Source organism: Schistocerca piceifrons, chromosome 1 (genome assembly GCF_021461385.2).
Source record: "Schistocerca piceifrons isolate TAMUIC-IGC-003096 chromosome 1, iqSchPice1.1, whole genome shotgun sequence".
In the NCBI taxonomy this organism is placed as follows: domain Eukaryota; kingdom Metazoa; phylum Arthropoda; class Insecta; order Orthoptera; family Acrididae; genus Schistocerca; species Schistocerca piceifrons.
In genome coordinates, this window is record NC_060138.1 from 748702026 (window position 1) to 748723064 (window position 21039).

At 41.4% G+C, this 21039-nt stretch overlaps 1 protein-coding gene across 14 annotated transcripts in view; it reads left to right on the forward strand.

Moving 5' to 3' along the window:
- Nucleotides 1-2187: 2187 nt before the first annotated feature.
- Nucleotides 2188-21039, forward strand: part of LOC124711896 (longitudinals lacking protein, isoforms H/M/V-like) — a 474926-nt gene continuing 456074 nt past the window's right edge. For 6 of the 14 annotated variants that reach the window (XR_007005545.1, XM_047242204.1, XM_047242213.1 and 3 more), the window contains exons 1-2: nt 2189-2332; nt 2430-2950. The gene's annotated coding sequence lies outside the window, so the exon portion shown is untranslated. Of the gene's footprint in view, nt 2333-2352; nt 2951-21039 lie in introns of those variants that run through there. The other 8 variants (XM_047242177.1, XM_047242171.1, XM_047242228.1 and 5 more) reach the window with 6 other exon arrangements.

Sequence of the window (21039 nt, forward strand, 5' to 3'; positions counted from 1 at the left end):
TATAGCACCTCATTGATTTCTTCTTTATGTTTTTTGAATATAGAGCACATGCAGTTTCTCTCTCCAATACATGACAGCTTCAAGTACTCTTTACATCCTGTACGATTTAACACTGTCACCCATGATCGGTATACCTGAGCTTTCCAGCCCCATAATCATAGGCATGTACTTTTCAGGCAGTCCTGTCAACAATAGTCTCCCTATCCATTCGTCAGCGATCTGAAACCCAATGTTTCTCAGTCGGTCCCACGTGGCATTTATTTTGTTGACATACTCGTCTACATTCTTGCATTTGTCCAGATGAGTCATAATTAACTCACTTAAAAATCATACTTTCCTTGTAAGACCTCCATCTTCAAATGCACTTATAATTTTTCCCAGACGTCTTTCGCCATTTCAGCTTTTTCATCGTGAAATAATTCACTGGGCAGCTAGTAATAGCAACTTTGATTTTGCTTTGCTATCCTTACTTGAATAATTCTGATCTGTGGATTTCATTGTCCCATCCACCACATCCCATAGGTCGTCTAAACGTAAATACGCTTCTGCTGCTAATTTCCTCGTTGCATAGTTTTCGCGACACATAAGTCTTTCAATCAGCAGAATTTGTGCCGCGTTTCTTTAACGGTACCTTTCATCTTTCTTGACGAAAAGAATAATACTGGAGACTAATACAAAAGAGTTGCGTTCATCTTGTAAGGATAGCTCGTACTTCACACAAGTGCACTACTTCGAACTTTTCAAATACTTTCTCACTTTTATATTACATATGTACTTATTCCAAATGCATCGCTGGGCCCATAACCTATTGAAGTCGACAAAGGTGAATAAGAAATAGTGAGTAAAACACAGTTAGTGCCAGTAACTATATTTGCACTTCCAGGTAAAATACATTGAACACAACAACCAAGGAACATTTAATTACATACGTAAAACTCAAAGGGTACAATAATACCAGACAGTCTATTATATTCCACATGATGCACTTCGCCACAGTTTGACGCGAAATATATTTTTCACACAATTCCAACAAAGAGAAATAACGACTGTTTTGACGGAATCAGGAAATGGGTCAAGCTAGGCTAGCAAATCCGCTTTAGAGTTTAACATGTAAAGACGACAGCGAAAAACGTTTTCCGAAATTCGGTTTTCGTCTTTACGCATGTAAACGTAGTGAGTGTGCTTTAATTCTATTTTTAGTAGTTGCTGAGGTGCTACACATACCCCATCACTTCTTTTGTTCACACTTCAGGCTTTCACTTCTTGTGTTTTCAAGCAAGATGAATATTCGTTCATAGTTTTCATATACACTTTTCAAAAATTTTTGGCTTATTGTTCTGTTTTCATACTCCGAAATTTACGGTATCTTTTTCGTTACAGAAACATGATCGGAGACCTATTATCCAATACGTGTCGCTCAGAGCAACACATCTCGAATTGTTGTTCAAATAATCTTCAGAAGCAATATACCACGCGACTTTTTTCTTTGCCTGTATCACATAGAAATTTCAGCTTACTTCCTTCAATCCACATACATTGTTGTACAGAACTCGTTTCACAGCATAACCTCAACACGTTGCAGAATAATGCCACAGAGTATACAAAGCAAAGTCATAGAGGTGTTATTACACTTCGTGCAGCACACTTTGCCGCACGCACATTCATATAAGAAATTTATTGTTCGTATGAAGTAACTTATTGCTCTTAGTTCTGGTCTATTCAAGCAACTCAAATTGTTTTATTTTTGTAAGAAATTTATATTCCTTCTTACTAGCTTTTTACAGTATAGTATTGAGTAAATGTAGATCTGATTGCAAATGTTACATAATAGCATAAAATAATACAAACAAAAAAATCTATGTTAAGGCCACCAGATTTCAAATTATTAGGGAACTTAGAGCTGTAGAGTCTAGTTTTGAAATCAATATTTTGCCAAGGACTGATTCCTTATTTTGCATTCGTTATCTGGATAAGATACGATAAAATAATTGCCCCAAGATCAATAACTCCATATGTCCCAGACGAACAACGTGCCACAGTGCGGCACATTGTCACTTGATGCCCCAGTACGCACGAAATTCTAAACATAAACGCGACGAAAAGCGTACGAGCAGAGCAAACACGGAGCACAAGCTTCTACGTCATCGTAGCTACGCATGCGCAGTAATGCCCGTTTTCTGGCGCTCTCTGGCAACTGCTCAAACGAACATGTACTAGTCAATTTTATGATGTTCGATCCCATGGAACAATCGATATTTTCGATTGTTTATGTGGTTGTACCGATTGCCACTCCGTGTGTTTATAGGGGGGAGAGTTCGATTGGTAGTTCGAGGTACATATAACATTAATGTCGTTAGTAGTATTGTTTTTGGTGATGTATCCTTATTTTGACCACTCTTTGCCTTGTTTGTTTACATATGTGTACGTAGCCAGTACGATCACAGAAAGGGCTGGGTTGAGAAGTTTCAGCATTGAACAGAAGATGTTTTTGACGTTTCGACGCCGGTATAATTTTATTCTATTTTTTCTCAAAACGACGTATCAACAGAATGGATTCATAATTCAACTAACAACTTTTGATGATGTGATGAAGACCAATGGAATGTTGAGACATCATTTTCCTATTTAAGTGCAAGTTTTTGGTGTAATTGTTTCACGTTGTGAAAGAGATGTAGCTAAATAAGTATTTCGAACTAATTTTCTAAGCATTTTATATTATTAAACAACGTCTTGGCAAAAATTATTGTACACTAGAGATAAAACGAATGAAGGACACTGGTTTAAACAGACTGGTTTTTATTTTGGGCTGGGTGGAGGTTTCAGTCTTCATCTGGCAATCCTGATTTAGGTTTACCGTGATTTCTCGAAATTACTTTAGGCAAATGCTGGGATGGTTACTACTGACGGGCCGCGGCCGACTTCGTGCCCCATTATTGTCAAACTAAACGAAGTATGTAAATGCATGTATATATGAATTGCATTATTTTGGCTGTTCCTAAATTGTAATACCAAGATATGCCCAATACCCTTGTAAAAATGATCTGCATATTAATAAAACTATTACTATTATTGCTGCTGCTGCGACAGAATGTCATGATAATTAGAGCAGTGGAATTTCATTGCTTGCTCTATCATTCATGCACTTGGTTACATATATCTCCTGCTTCCAACACACCTCCATTATAGCTGCAAACTACTACTACTATTAATACACATGAGGAAATTATCATAACAAGAATACAGTAAATTTTGAAATAAATAACTGTGATAATACATTCTGTACCCAATTTGATAACCTCTGTGTGCCTAATAAGTGCTTAGACTTTTTCTTTTATAAATATAGTAATTAAAAATTGCATTAAACATTTTGGTTAGACTTCACACCTAAAAGCTTTGTTACTTAGCAGTTCCATTTTTGGCTGCTGCAGTAGAAATTCAACGTTTTGGTGTGAATCCATCACTGACTGGCATTGTACCCCTTTTGGTTGTACGGAGCAGAATTTGTGGGACCAGTTTTTAAATTCAGGTTTTTGTTTTTCGTTAGGAGATCTGCTTTTCTTATTCATCTTGTCATATATCTTTCTACTTTTATACTTTTTCAGACTTTGCATGCTGCAATCTTTGTTATCACCTAGGTAATATTCCGGAGCAACATCAGGTTTCTCATCTTGCAACAGATGTCCACAGTAAGAATATGAGGGTGCCCAAATACCTTTCCCATTCTTTATTTTATGAGCTTTTCAAATCAAATAAAATGAGGAAATGGGTACATTTATTTCTGTATCTGCTCCTTAGAGTAGCTTCCGGTTATCAGTGTCAGTAACTGTACCTTCTCAGTACAGACAGCAGTATTTAGGTCTTGAAACCACACATCACTTTTTGTGCACATATCACAATCTTCAGATTCTGCGCCAAGTCCATCTACATTATACAGTTCATGAGATATTGAAAATGTTTCTTCTGTAAAACTTGTTTCAATTTAATTCACTTTTCTTTTTACATACTGTTTTCTTCTTGTGCCACTTACCTTTCCTGGGCATTTAAAGGGGGGGGGGGGGGTTGTAGCAGGGGCTACAGCAGAAATGCTAGGCCTAACATTCAAGTATAAACCTCTTCAATATCTTCTTCAGTTTCACATTTGGGTGGTGGTGTTCATTCAGACGGGTTGCCACTAAATTTCTTCTTGTAGTGAGTGCAGCAATTCCTGCACAGTGGATACCATCACAATGGATACCATTACTTGAGGACCAAGATATTTTTGCAATACCTCTTGACACATTTCTAAAAACTGTGAAGTGTTTTTCACTTTCCTTAAACACCACCTTCTTCTGTCTTTTTTTCATAGTCCACACACACCTCACTCTCACTACTGTATTTCTTCACTGACATGGTATCTAACAAAAAGTTCAAACCAAACACAAAGCTCGATGCACAATGGTTTATGTGCAAGTTCTCACTTGCTTGTTATAAATGGAAGGGCACTGCAAACAGTATTGCCAACAAGCATATTTTACACTAGAAATTCAGTGATGCGAAATGTGCAGAATGTAGAAAATTTTTTAACAATGTTCACAGAAAAATATTTCCCACTGTGTTTGCACTTAACAACTAACATCCAACCAATCAATATTTTGTGTAATTCTCAAATGTTTTTGGATGGGGGTTTTCGAGTAAATAATTCGTAAAATCTCCTAAAAATGCAATTTTTTTTACATTTTTGGTATTAAATATTCACATAATACAGATAGTGAGCAGAGAAGATACTGTTTAAAATTACATCAGTAGCATCTGGTAATATGAAAAAATATAGTATTCTGTGACTTTCCAAATTAGAAAAAAAAATTTTAAGTGAAAAAATTTACTTAAATTTTGTTCTTCAATTTGTGAGTTAAAGGAAGCCCATAAGTGTGCACATGTTGACTACATTTCAATGCACTAGGAGGGAGCTTTAACGCAAAACATCTGCCAGGTCTCCAGTACTTGTGGTTTATTAGTTATAGTTTCTTTTGTTCTCTACTGTTTTAAAAGTTATTTACAAAATATACATTTTTCAAAGGACCACACCGTTTATGAAAACTGAGATAAAATGAAAATATTTTACTTCTTAACACTTGTGATATAGAGGTCTAATATCAATTTTTTACAGTGAAGTTCGTTACCACGAATTGACATGATCTGTATGATTCAGAGATGAAATCACTGTTGTACTACTTCAGCCATCCCAGAACAATTTTGTCAGGGTTCTTTATATCTAATAGAATAAAATAAAGTCAGGGGAGACAAATCTGGGCTGTAACATTGTTGGGATAGTTTTGTCATCTTGTATATGTTGCAGTGCCTCTCTCACAACTAGTAATATTTGAGTAGGTACATTGTGAAGATGGGGCAGCTTGTTGTTAAGGATCTATCTTATCCTCAAATATCCAAACATTTTTACACTTTTACTTTTGTGGACCACACTTTTTACGAGAAGACGAGGCCAGTTTCTGTCTTGATGTGCTTATGCAAGCCTTTTTTTTTTTGATCATGTGGAGAACTTTTGTACCACTCTGTATTTTACAATTTGATTTTTGGGCCATACCCAAAAATCCAAGGGGGATTTTATTGTCACAGTTGGGACAGTTGCACTATGCTTTTTGATGGTCAGAAGCACTCAATAGCGCCAAAAAATAAAACAGAACAAGACCATACAAAACACACTATAAGATCATGGTATCCCAGTCTCCAATCTCTCAACCCTAGACTGTGGTACCATCCCCTCCCCTCCTCCCCCTCCTCACAACTAAAGGAAGCCAGTACCCCAGTCTCCAGCTCATCTATGTAGATCAATCCTGATCCAGGACACCCCACAACTACAAAAGCTGGCATCCCAGCCTCCAGTTCACCTGTGTGGCTCAACCTAAGACCAGGATACCAATAAACCCTCCCCACTACTACAAAAGCCGGTATCTTAATCTCCAGTTCATCTGTACAGCTCATCCCTAGACAGTATACCAATAACCCCACCCCCCATCTACAAAAGCTGGTATCCCCTTTTCCAGTGCACCTATGTAAGTCAACCCTAGAATCAAATCCACTTATGGTGTCGGTGGTTTTCTGTCGTGTGTTTCACTTGGTAGCTGTGAGTGCAATGAGGGATGGGAAGTGAAAATGTTTAATGATGAGTCAGATAGGACAAGATGGCGGAACTCTTGAGAAATTAGTTTTTGATGAACATTGTAAGTAGATCAGTGTTTTTAAATGAAATCATGGGGGAAGGTAGGTGAATCAATGTTTTTTAATGGAATGCGAGATGGTAAGTGGCTCAATGATTTTAAGTAAATGATGGGAGAAGGTACATGGATCAATGTTCGTTAATTACATCATTGGACAAGGTAGGTGGAACATTGTTTTGATGGGAGAAGGTAAATGGGTCAATGTTTATTAATAACAGTCACATGTTCGATATATTAATAAGCATTGATCCACCTATATTCTCCCATGATTTACTTAAAAGCACTGATCCACTTAATCAGTCGTTATGCAGGCATCTGAGAACACAGTTTAAATTTTAAGACAGGTTCTATTTTATGTTACAACATTCTGTACAAAATATTCCAGTGTGCCACCACATAATTTTGTATGCTCCACATTATGATGACTATATAACGCTAAATGACACAATAACATAACTCACAAACACATCACCACCACATAATTAAACTGCTAAAGCATGCTGCCTCATCATACACTGTGCTCTCTACGACATTTCACTGCCCCTCCAAAATAAAATACCACAGCTTGATGACATCACCCAACACATCAGGGCACAGCACATCTGCGTCACGGGTTAAAGCGGATGGTAGTATCATACAACCAAGTATACCTAGCAACAGCTTGTATGGGGGAAGCTTGCCTAAAAAGGTAGCAAAGTAGATTTTGGGCATACTTTGTTGTGGGATACTGCCTGTCTGCTTTGATCCGTGACGTAATTGCACTATGACCAATGTGTTGTGTGATTAAAAACTTGACCCACTTACGACATTTATTGAAAACTATTTTCTCATGGTTTCCAACATCTTGTCCTATCCAACTCCTCATTTATCATGTTCACTTCCCACTACTCACTGCGCATACAGTTAGCAACTGCAACACATTGGAAAAGACACCTTCACTGTAAGTGGACTTTTACTCTATGTTTGAGCTATATAGGTGAACTGGAGAAGGGGTGTTATTGGTATCCTGGTCTAGGGTTGAGCTGTAAGGGTGAACTGGGGATTGGGATACCGTCTTTTGTAGTTGTGGGGAGGATTTATTGCTATCCTGGTCTAGGGTTGAACAATACAGGTTATCTGGAGATTGGGATATGGTGCTCTTATGGTGTGTTTTGTATGATTTTGTTGGCATTTATTTTTTGGCATGTTCGAGCCCCCACCCTGAGTGTTGTATCTTGAATGGTGTTGATTTTATTATTGAATTTTTAGTTTGTCCCCACCCAGAACCCCATTTTTTCCTGTGGTTGTCCTGCTAATTTCTTTGGGTGTAGTCACTGTATTGCTTCGATTGCATCTGTATATTTGCAGCTGTTATGTTTGATGTTTTAGCCAGTATGTTGGATATGCTAGAAACAGGGGTTTTCAGCATGGTGATGACGTCATTGATGAAAGCAGACTAATTGTATCTCAGTCTCTAGCAATCCCTAAGTCTCAGGCCTATTTTCAGTCAGTACAGATTTTAGTTCAAGCCTGTACTTTCTTTTTCTTTCAGCTACCTTTGTATGCTTCAGTTAAAAGTGTTTGACAAGAGGCTACCTTTATCTTAATTTTCTTCTATCCCCTCCGTTCCCCTCCTCCTCCTCCCCCCCCTTCCCCTCCTCCTTCCCCTTTCTTTGTACTGCATTTGCTGACATCTTTCTGCAACTTTTCTTGATATTTCTCATATGCTTGGCGACATTAAGAATTCATTATTATTGTAAACTATTAACACACTATATACACCAACAAATATCACTTAAAGATGACAAGAAGTGATGAATGGTTAGGTTTTAGTAACAATCCAAAAAAACTGTCATAGATAGGGGTAGAATTACTTTCAGCATTTGTCATGATCATGTACATATTAAACACTGCTTTTTGGTCACTAAATGTTTTTGTCAATTTTTCTCTTTCATAATGAAAAATAAACTTACTTACTACAATTTCTGAGTTGCAGAGGAAACTTTCTCCTGTTTTTTTGTCATAGACATAGCTCTTTTTTGGTAAATTAGCTGCATTCTTAATCTCTTATCTTTCTTAAAAAGTGAAGTTCATCTGAAAGATAAGGTTCTGCTCTTGAAACCTTAACATTCGGAACAATAACAGTGGCTGCAATCTAAATTTAAATAGCTGCCAACATAAAGAGCAAACTTTTAAACCAATCTCATCTACAAAAGGACAGTAAAATTTTACTTTTGTATATTCAGAAAACTACAAAATAAATTTAATTAAAAATAACATTTTACAGAATCTCAGGCTTAGTTTTACATGGAATCATGCCCAAGTTTTATCACCAGGTGTTACTCTGCCAGAATATTTTGACGAGTCTCCACATTCAAAAGAAATCTTTACATAATGCTCCTCTGAAAATATGTTCAATACTAACTTCATATGCAGTTACTGCATTTGTAAATCATCAATCACAGTTAATTGCACAGTAGTTTTCACTAAATTTTCCTCATCTGTTGTCAAATGAACGCTTAATGGAATTAAAAGTTCAAAAGTTCTCGCTTTTGGATCACATATTCCTAGGTTTAGATTGGTATATAATAAGTTGTCAGTTTCTGATGTCTTTACTAGCCATGATTAGAATTTTGTGTGCCATTCAAAAATTTGATGTTCTGGACTTTGCTTCACCCTTATAATATGAAACGTCACAGTAATAGATTTGTTCAATTTAACAAAAAATTTGATCTCAGATAGCTGCTTGATGATTTTTTGCATCATCATTCTTGACACTTCTGGTGGAATATGTACAGTACAAAGGCTTGGAGACGATTAAGTGGAGTCTCCTAGCTCACCTAACACCTCCAGTGCCAATCTTATCCAGAGAGGCTGCTGTTCACCCCTTCCCATTGGCTGGGGGAAAAAAAAAGTCCCGATACTTATCGAACACAGCGACTTTGTTAAATACGATTCTGTGGTACATAACAGAGTCAAAGTTACAGTGTGCAGTGTTGTGAGACATGCGTAATTTATAATAGCTGACTGCTTTTTAAATAATTACTTAAAGTGTGTGGTTTTAGGCTTTCCCAGTGAATCTGTTTGTACTGTTGTTGGGTGTCTAGCTGTGTGCAACCAGCTGGCACCTGACAACAATATAAACATTGCTTAAACTGTTCATTAACAGCTGCTGAACTTGTTCTCATGGAACACCCTGCAATCTAGAGTAGACTGTACTATGATGTAAAATCCCTCTTTTCCTGAATAACCTTCATTCCAGAAAATTGGAAAGGTAATATTGAATCTGTAGTGGTGACAGTTTTCATTGCTATTGTTACATATCTGCATCTTTTCTAGTAATCCTTGTGACATACGTAAACACACTATATTTGGTACTGTGCTGTAAATTGTTCAAAAAGTTTCATTTAATGGGACTGACAGTCTCAGAAAACATCACCAAAATATAAATCAAATAAAAAGAACATCATCAACAAATTACCAACATCAGCGTGTAATGCAGGAGCTGCCGACACTTAACTTTAGAAATGTTGAATTCGTTAGAAGAGGGTCGCATATTCAGCTATATAAAAATGAGGTAGGGAATCGGCCATACCTTATTGCCGGAACTACACTGCCATTTGTTTGGGGTGAGTCTGCAAACTATATAAATTCTGGAAAGACAGGAATTTGCAATGTGCTTTTTCTACAAATTAGTGCATTGTTCTGTGTACCCTCATTCTCTACTTGGTTGGTGCTGTATGAATCTGATAAACTGTCATACTTAAAGGTATTAAATTGAGTCCAGCATGTTGGAACTAGGGAAGCTGTAAAGGAATTTGATACTAATATCTTTAAGTCAGTGATCATCCAGTCATGGAGCAACATTTTAATAATTCTTTGTGAGCACTCTACATGTACATCTACACTCCTCATGCCACATTATGGTTTGCGGCAAAGGGTGCTTCTGGAACCAAAATCCTTTACCCCTTTTCCTATTCCATTTAGGAATCACATGTGGGAAGAATTATTATTGGTAGAGCTCCACATGAGCTGTAAATCGTCTGATTCTGTGATAGTGGTGATTTTATGAAATGTATATGGGAGGGAGTAATGTATTGTGTGACTTCTTTGGGCAAAATTTCAACTGTAGGCTTCTCTGTAATGTTCAACACTTCACTTGTAGTGTCTGCCCCTGGAGTTTATTGAGCTTCTCAGTATGCTCTCATGCCAAGTAAAAGATCCTGTGATGAAACACACTGCTCTTTATCAAATCTTTTACGTCTCGTCTGTTAATCCTACATGGTGAGGATCCTAAACTGATGAACAGTACTCAAGAACCAGTCAAACGAGTGTTTTGTAAGCCACTTCTTTCATGAATGAATTATGTTTACTTAAGATTCTCCCAGTGAATCTCTGCGTGGCATCTGATTTTACTACTGTTTGTGTTATGTGGTCATTGTGGCTGATTACTCCTAGGTACATTATGGGAGTTACTATTTCTTTGATTTATTGGCAGTTGTGTTACTGGACGGTAGTGTATCTCTCCACCTATTTAGATGCAATATATTAAATTTATTTATGTTCAGAGTCAACTGCTATTATCAGCTCCAATCGTAAAACTTATGCGGGCCTTCCTGCAGTTCCCTGAAATCTTTTGGCATTGTTACTTCCTATAGACAATAATATCATCCATGAGTAGCCTCATGGACTATCTGACACTATCCACTGAATGGTTAATACAAATTATGAGCAGTTACAGCTCTATGGCACTCCTTCATGGAATTTCTGAATTCACTTTTACATTTACATATTTTGTTCTATTAAAAACAAAGTGTTGAATCGTATCTGCAAGGAAATCCTGATTCCAATCACAAATCAGAAATATTGAAGATGTGGGACCACAGGTTGGCTTAGATCCATAATGTAATCGAGGTGACGGATATCTGTATTTAAAGCTTATACTATGACATCACACATTAATCAGTAAACAGACACAAAGAACATGAAAAATATTTAATTGCAAAAATGACGTGAAACTAATGGGACAGGTGCAGTAATTAGGAGTTTTTGGTTGGGGACAACCTAAATGCTTGAGAATTCTAATAATGAAGACATGCCAATACAAATACTAAAGCAAAAAACAACACTTTGAAAACATCAGCAGTCAATAAAAGGCATAATAACAAAAAAACTGGAAAAACAGGTATTGGAAATGTCGCTTTATCTGTGTAGCTTAAATGAAATCCATGACACCACACACTAACAAAAACCTACAAGAACATAGGTACCAGAAATTTTGCATTAGCAATACAGCTCAAACATAATACATGATACCATGAACCTACACGTAAATCCAGAACCCGGTACTTGAAATTTCACTTGACCTATATAGCTCAAGCAAAGCCCACAACAATACCATAAAACCACAACTGACAGAACTGTTCTCAAAACCTAACCAGACCAAAGTACCTACGACACATCCACAATACCCACCACTATAAACTATTAAATACAGACATCAGCTACCAACCCAACGCAACCAATGAAATAAATAAGAAAACTACTCTAATATAAATTTCAATACCCCTGACTCAAAGAAAATCACATAGAAACAAACATACCATACATTTTACAATAAAGACAAAATAAACCATAAAAATTTGCTTATCACTCTGTCACCTGACAAATAAATGTAGGCTGGCACATCATACACAATCATAACTAGAAAAAATTGATTGTTTCGGCCATATCATTGCCCATAGCAGCAACTAACAAACGACTAACAAATTTTGTCTAATATCCATACTAAATACCAAATGAAAAACAAAACCATTAAATTTCAAACTAATAATAGAGTGATTAACTAACAATTGCAAAACTGAAAACGAATCAGTAACCAATGACTACTACTTCGAAATGACCCCCTGACAAGCAAATAAAAACAAACCCCCAAACCACTCAGTAACTAAGTTCATTGCCATAGCAACATCATTAACAAACATATTAAAAAGACGAACATCCCACACAAGAGTGTGCCACTGCTGATTCCAACATGCCTCCTGCAAACTTGATCCATTTCGAAGATACCGTGCTGCAATGACATCATGTAACTCAGCGGGTCCAGGGGTTAGAATAGGACCAAGGTATTCCTGCCTGTTGTAACAGGTGAATAAAATGAGTCTCACATCTTTCGGTAACTTCATGTGATGGACCCCTGTTGGGTTTCCCCTCCATTTTTCAAGATTTTTCCCAAAAAGCGAGCCAATTGGGGAAAGGTGGCTTACAAAGTGCATAGTGTCCATCATGCACTGAGATCTCTCACATCCTTTGTCGACGTGAATCTGCACTTCTGCTCATTCTCCAGCTGTTGGGCGAGGTCACCCTCCTGGGTGCATTCTCCTCCATCCTCTGTGCACTATCATTTTCTGCCCTGTCGATGATAATGGACTTCTTAGCTTGTTTGTGCCTGATATCCAGCACGGTAGCTAGTCTATTGTGGTGGGGCCATCATGTACCCTGTTTGTTGTAGCCCCCTGCGCTGTTAACTCCTCACGCATGCCAAGGAGTAGATGCCCGTCACTCTGGGGCATTGGGACTCCTGGCAATGGCCATCCTGCCAGGTGGCCTTTGCTGAGGCTGGGTGGTGCCTTTGGGGAGGACCCCTGGTCGGAGTGGGTGGCATCAGGGCAGATTTCACGCCATGAAGTGTAGTACGTCATGTCTTGCTGGTGGTCAAACACCAGCAGTCTCTGAGGGGTCAAGTTCTAACTTCAATGCTAAGAAATATGACCCTAAATCCCCCCCGGCCATACCATGGGAGGAACGCCATGCTAAGGATGCTCATCTTGGCCTTCGAGGGTGAAACATTACCTGAGAAGGTGAAAGTGATGGTCTACTACCATGTATAGCCATATAGCACTCCCCCGACGCAGTGCTTTAAGTGCTGGAATTTCGGCCGTATGTATTCCTGCTGTACTTCCAACGTCACCGGTTGGGACTGTGGACGTCCTTCACATCCCTATACTCCCTGTGCCCTGCCTCCCATCTGTGTCAACTGCAGAGAGTACCATTCTCTTTGCTTGCCAGACTACAGGATTCTCCAGAAAGAAAGAAAAATAATGGAATACAAGACCATGGACCGATTGACCTTCACTGAGGCTAAGAGAAAATATGAGAGGCTATATCCTTTGCATATGATGTCAACCTATGCCGCTGTTAGGACAACGATTCTACCATCTTCCGTTCTGCCGCGTACAGTTGGCTCTCAGAGCCGACAGAATCTACCTGCCCCCTTGATGGTGGCTAGCACTTCCCTCCTTGTTGCTCTTGTACAACTTACTTTAGGATCAACGTCCCCCCAACCATCGGGGACATCAGTCCCCACTTTTCAGCCGGGTAAGCATAAGTCTTCTTCAGCTTCTCTCGCCAGGTTCATACCAGTGACAAAGCTGACACCCCCCAGTGGCTGGAGGAACCATAGGTAGCTGGTCGTAGTGTTTCCTGGTCCTCCTCAGTCCCTGAGACTGAATCAGTGAAGCCCTCCCAGACAGACAAACCTAAGGAGCAGCGAGAGAAACATAAAAAGAAAAAGACCCCCCAAGAACCAAGACACGGTGGTGGCACCCACACCTCCACTACCTACAAGCTCTGTATCTGAGGATGAGGTGGAGATTCTGGTGTCCGCTGAGGACCTAGATCTCGCTGGGCCCTCAGACACAATAGGTGTCGATCGCACAGTTGCTCGTCTAGTGGCAGCAGGTGACCCTGAGGCGTAGACTGCCTCATTCAGTGTTTCATGCCTTCTCAGTCTCATGATCACGTAATACTCCATTGGAACTGCTGCAGTTATTTCCACCACCTGCCTGAGCTACTGCAATTGTTACACTTTACACCTGCTTTCCGCATTGCCCTCAAGGAAACCTGGTTCCTGGCAATGCGGACCCCAGCCGTTCGCGGTTACAGGGGATATTACAAGAACCGTAGTGAGTATAATAGTGTAGCAGGTAGAGTTTGTGTCTATGTCCTGAACTCAGTATGCATTAAACCTGTGTCCCTTCAAACCCCTCTTGAAGCTGTGGCTGTCAAGATATGGACGACCCAGGAAATAACTGTTTGCAACATATATCTTCCTCCGGATGATGCAGTGCCCCTGAATGTATTGGCTACACTGATTGATCAACTCCCTAAACCTTTCCTACTTGTGGGAGATTTTAACATGGATAACCCCTTGTGGGGTGGTGCCATGCCTACTGGCCGAGGTAGGGAGGTTGAAAATTTACTGTCACAACTCGACCTCTGCCTCTTAAATACGGGTTCCCCCCACACATTTCAGTCTGGCACATGGCACATACTCTGCCATTGATCTCTCAGTTTGCTGTCCTGGCCTTCTCCCATCTATCCACTGGAGAGCACATGACGACGTGTGTGTTAGTGGCCACTTCCCCATCTTCCTGTCACTCCTCTGGCATCATGCCCACGGACGCCTACCCAGATGGGCTTTAAACAAGGCAGACTGGGAAGCCTTTACCTCTGTTATCTCTGCTGAATCTCTCCCACATGGTGCCTTCGATGTTGTCGTTGAACAGGTCACAACAATGATCGTTATAGCGGCGGAAAATGCAATCCCTTGTTCTTTGGGGTGCCCCCGGCGAAAGACAGTTCCTTGGTGGTCGCTGGAAGTCACTGAGCAATTAAAGAGCATCGGCAAGCTCTACAGCGACATAAGCGGCACCTTTCCCTAGAGCACTTAATAGTCTTTAAGTACCTCTGTGCCCATCTTTGCCATCTTATAAAACAATGTATACAGGAGTGTTAGGATAGGTAAGTGGTGACCATATGTCACCTTTCCAAGTCTGGACGAAGATCAGACATCTTTTTGGGTACCAGACCCTAACAGGTGTCCCTGGCATTAACATCAATGGCGTGTTATTTGTCGACGCAAATTTGATTGCCAAGCACTTTCCTGAGCACTATGCTTGAGACTCAGCATCGGAGAACTACCACCCGCTTTTCACAACCTTAAATGGCGGATGGAAAGGAAAGTCCTCTCGTTCACTACGCGCCAACGTGAACCCTATAATGCCCCATTTACAGAGTGGGAGCTCCTCACAGCCCTTGCACATTGCCCCAACACAGCTCCTGGGATGGATCAGATCCACATTCAGATGATTAAACATCTCTCATCTGACTACAAGTGACATCTCCTCATCACCTTCAACCGGATCTGGTGCGATGGCATCTTTCCATTGCAATGTGGGAGAGTACCATAATTCTGTTGCTCAAACCCAGTCAGAGCCCGCTTGATGTGGATAGCTACCAGCCTATCAGCCTCACCAACTTTCTTTATAAGCTGCTGGAACATGTGGTGTATTGGGGGTGGTTCGGGTCCTGGAATCATGTGGCCTACTGGCTCCAAGTCAGTGCGGCTTCCACCAGGGTTGCTCTACCACTGATAATCTTGTGTCCCTCAGCTGTAGGGCCGTCAGTCTCACCTTCTCTGTATGCGGGTGACTTCGGCATTTCATACTGCTCCTCCAGTACTGGTGTTGCTGAGCAGTGCCTACAGGGAGCCATTCACAAGGCACAGTCATGGGCTCTATCCCACAGCTTCCAGTTTTCAGCCGTGAAGTCGTGTGTCATGCATTTCTTTTGGCATCACACCGTTCATCCTGAACCAGAACTTTACCTTAATGACAATCCACTCACTGTAGTGGAGACATATTGATTCTTAGGACTGGTTTTCAACACCCAATTGACTTGGCTACCTCACCTTCATCAGCTTAAGCGCAAGTACGGGCAGCACGTCAATGCCCTCCGCTGCCTGAGCAACACCAGCTGGGGTGCAGATCGCTCTACGTTGCTGCAGCTCTACAGAGCCCTAGTTAAATCCCGCCTGACTACGGGAGTCTGATTTATGGTTCGGTGGCGCCCTCAGCATTGTGTTTACTTGACCCAGTGCACCACTGTGGCGTTTGCCTAGTGATGGGAGCTTTTAGAATGAGTCCGCTGACCAGTGTCCTGGTGGAGGCAAGAGTCCCTCCATTGAAGGTTAGGTGTGCACAACTGCTCGCCAGTTATGGTGCACACATTCATAGTTCTCCTGCACATCCGAATTGCCGTCTCCTTTTCCCAACCACCACGGTCCATCTCCCGCATCGCTGGTCCAGGTCAGGGCTTACAATTGCTATTCGCGTCCGATCCCTTCTGTCTGAACTAGAGTCTTTCCCGTTACCACCTCTCCTCGAGGTCCATTCACGTACACCTCAATGGTGTACACCTAGGCCACAGTTCTTTTGGACCTTTCACACGGCCCTAAGGAATCCATTAATCCTGCGGCTCTCCGCTATCACTTCCTCTCGATTCTCTACACATACTAGGGCCGTGCAGCGATTTACACTGACTGTTCGGTGGCTGGTCACGCAGGCTTTGCGTATGTTCGTGGCACTGAACAGCAATCCTTGCCAGATGGCTGCAGTGTTTTCACTACAGAGCTGCCGGCCATACCTCATGCTCTCGAGCACATCCACTCGTGCCCTGGCGAGTCATTTCTCTTGTGTACTGACTCCTCGAGCAGCCTACGAGCTATCGACCAGTGCTACCCTCACCATCCTTTGGTAGCGTTTATTTAGGAGTCTATCTATGCCCTGGAACTGTCCCGTCGATCACTGGTGTTTGTATGGACCCCAGGACACGTCGGAATCCCAAGCAATGAACTTGCCGACAGGCTTGCCAAACAGGCTACGTGGAAACTGCTTCTGGAGATGGGCATCTCCGAAACAGACCTGTGTTCTCTCTTACACCACAGGGTTTTTCGGCTTTGGGATATGGCACGGCATAACAGTACACACGACAAACTGCGTGTCATTGAGAAGACTACGAATGTTTGGAAGTCTTCCATGTAGTCCTCTCACAGGGAATCAGTTGTCCTCTGCCAGATCCACATTGGCCATATTGCCTAACGCACGATTATCTCCTTCATCGGGAGGACCCACCTCAGTGTCGCTGTGGCTCACAAATGATGGTCGCCCAGCTCTTGCTGCGGACTTGTAACTTTCCCAGCACCCTACCTTTGATGTTGGGTAACAATGCCTCAACAGCAGCTTTAGTTTTACATTTTATTTCTGAGGGTGTGTTTTATCATTTAATCTAAGTTTTAGTGCATGTCCTTTGTCCCTCTGTGTCCTCCACCCTTTTGCTTTTTGGGTGGAGGTTTTAATGTGTTGCAGAGTGGCTGGCTTCTCCTTTTTATTCTCATAGTCAGCCAGCCATGGTAATCTGCTCTCTTGTTTTGATCTCTTCTACAGGTTTCTTGCGTCTCTCTGTTGTTTTCTTGTCCGATTTTGTCCATTTTAGTGTTTGTTGCCCTTCTGTCATTCTTGTGGTTTTCTCCTTTCTTCCAGCTATGTTTTGTCTGTCTCGATTATTTTACTCCTAACCTTGTGGAATTATTTTAATGAGAACGAGGGACCAATGATGTTGATGTAGCAGTTTGGTCCTCCCCCCCCCCCCCCCCCCTTTCTTTTAAACAAACCAACCATTCAACCAACCCACCATAAATCAAAGCTGACGATGGTACTACATATTTCAGTTGACCCCACATATCTGGTATGATACTTAGTAGGTCAATTTTTTTTCCCTTCACTAAATGCCAGTGTGGGGCTGTATCAAGTGCTTTCCAGAAGTCGAGGAACATGGCATCGACCTGGGTTTCTTAGTCTATGGCACTCTTGAGTCTCATTCGTGAACAGAGAGATATGTGTTTTGCATCATTTCTGTTTGTCGGACCCGTGTTGACTTTTATAGAAGAGGTTTTTCTTCTCCAAAAATGTCATAAGTGAGCATAAAATATGTTCTATAATTCTACAACAGATTGACATCAGTGATAAAGGCCTGTAACTATGATGATTGTCTGATTATCTTCCTTCAAAATTGGAATAACCTGCATATTTTTCCAATTGCTAGGTAGCCTTCATTGCACGTATAATAACCTACTGCTAGAAGGAGAGTTTTTTCACATATCTGTATAGAACCTCTTTGAGTCCTGTTGCCTTTACACTGTTTAGTAATTTTCCAGTGTGCAACATTTTTAGAAGACCGAATTCAGTATTTCGGTCTTCTCACTTACAGTCACTGTTCAGTGTTAGTATGGTCACTGAGCATCTGAAGAGACAATTTTGATCCAGTCACTGACGTTTTGTAAGACCAAAACTTAGGATTTTTAGTCACAGTGATAAAATATTACTTTCAAATTCAATGAGTGCTCCTCGCATTGCTCTCCTTGTGCTCATTTTGGCTTCATTCAGCTGTTTGTTCGCTAGACACTGACTGCACTTAATTCAGAGATGATGCACTCTGTGCTTCGAGAAAGTTTCCCTATCCTATATCCGGTTAGGCATAGAGGGCATTGTTGACACTTTAAGATCAGTTTAGCTGTTATATAATGGGACATTGTTGGTAGAAACTTCTATTTCCCACCAAATTGAGAACCTCCAGAAAGCTCAGTGCCTCGGGAAATATACCACCGAAATGGAGCTGCACACCGCTTTGAATTACAGCAGAGGTGTTGTGATGTGCAGAGATCTGGTGGACTTTCCCAAGGAGAAACTGAAACGTGAGTGGTTCAGAAAGGTATAGTCAACATGCAAAACATGAAGAGGCTGAATGGGTATCTTGTAAAATTTGACTTCTTTATTCTGACGTTTAAAAGCACGAAACTTCGTGAGCACATTAAGGCAGGTTGCTTCACCTAAGCATGCAGCCTTATCTTGCCAACTCAATGTGCTGTTTCAAATGCCAGTGATGTGGGTATACTACTCCTGTGTGTCACGGAGAAACTGCTTGTGGCACATGTGGTAAGGCTGCCCACAAAGGAGTAGTCTGCTCATCTCTGTTGAGGTGTGCGAATTGCTCTGAGGCTAACCCTGTCTGTAGTCAGGACTGCAGTGTATATGTGGAAGAACAGGAGATACGAGAGCTTAAGACGGTGAAGCGCATTCCTTATGATGAGGCCAAAAATATGTATAAAGCCATGCTGCCCCCAGCATTCACTACCTTCTTTGCTTTGGTTCTTAAACAGCCAGTGGGGAAAGCTGTTGTTACTACACAAATAGAGGTTGCTAGTGTCAGCACTAGTACCAGCGTTTGTCAATGCACTTGTGCTGCTGCAGTTATTTTGATGCTTGTACCTTGCCCCAGAACTCCAGAAAAGGCTATGGTTGCAGAGTTTCCTACCCCTCCAATGATTCAGTCTGACATACCATCCAGTGCTGCAACAACCATCACCAAAGCCAAGGATATGGCTCTGAAGCCTACCCAAGGAAAAAATCAAAGGCAAAGCATCTACCACTGATGGAGTTCGGAAGTAAAAAGTCCGGCTATGTCAACGTCATGCTCTCTGACGTCTCTCTAGATACTTCTTTAGAGGCGATGGACTTTGATGTGGGACAGGGCCAATCATCTTGCCCCAAGATAGCAAGATAGGGATCCACCCATTGCAGATGCTCCTTCCTGGCAGGAAGTCAGAATAAATGTGCTACCCCCATGATAGACGGTACCCATTCTGCAGTGGAACTTAATGCGGTCAGGACATGTGGGGGAACTGAAACTGCTAACACAGGTATACCCCCTGTGCTTGTGTTTGCAAGAAACACATTTTGTAAAGTGTCTGATACCCCTCTCCTGTGGGGCTATACACTCTATTGCAAAGATGACCTGACTAAGGAAAGGGCCAAGGGAGGAGCCGCTTTTTTCATTAGTAATGCACCACTACTCTGTTCTCCCCCTAGCTACTGACCTGCTGACAGTTGCAGTTCATGTATGTCACAGGATCACAGTTTGTTTGCTATACACTTAGCTCCACACAATCCAATTGAGTCTGAGGCTCTAATGGATCTTATAGAACAACCCCAACCATTTCTCTTACTAGGAGACTTCAATACCCATTACATATTGTGGGGTTCAACCTCTGCTTGCCTTTGGGGTTGAGTTTTCGAGATTCTCATGATGTCCCATGAGCTGTGCACTCTCAATACCAACACTCCTGCCAATTTCTGCGCTGCCACTGGGTCATTCTCAGCTATCGACCTCTTTCTGCTGTCCAGCCCTTGTGGACTCAGTTCAGTAGGAAGTCACTGACATTGATTCTGGTGACCACTTCCCACTCCATATCCACCTACTGGATGGAGTTCTCCCTGAAGGGATGCAACAATAATGGAAGATCAGAAGAGAGAACTGGACGCTGTTCAGCCAAGTGGCTCTGTTTGAGTGCTGTGACAGCGTCCAGGAGTGGGTGCATCATGTCGTACGAGTAATCCACTGTGCCACTGATGTCTCCATCCCAAAGTCCTCTCATCATATGATGAGGCCACCTGTCCCTTGGTGGACTGATGGGTGCTGTTTGGTCATTCGTGTAAGGCATGCACTTCTGTGACAATTTACGAGCTGCCCAATTGCGGATAATCTCACAGTCTTTTCGATTAGCAAACGCATCATCAAGGAGAGCAAGAAAAGATCATGACAAGTGTTCCTGGAATCTATCGGTGATTCCACTTTTTCTACTACAATATGGGTTAGCCATCAGGAGAATTTCCAGTAAAGGCAGTTGGTTACCTACAGCAGCATCAGGGGCATCTCCAAACAAAAGCTGGAGACACTGCACAGACAATGACAGAGCATTTTGCACTGACTACTGCCCCTGCCAGCCAGGACCCAGGGTTCCTTCTTTACAATGCCACCATGGAGAGGTGTGAATTGGGCTTAAGATCTGATTGGAGTCCTACAATTGCCTGTTCCCCATGTGGGAGCTGGATTTGGCACTGTCTGCATTTTGTGATACTGCACTCAGTCTCAATCAAATCTGATACAG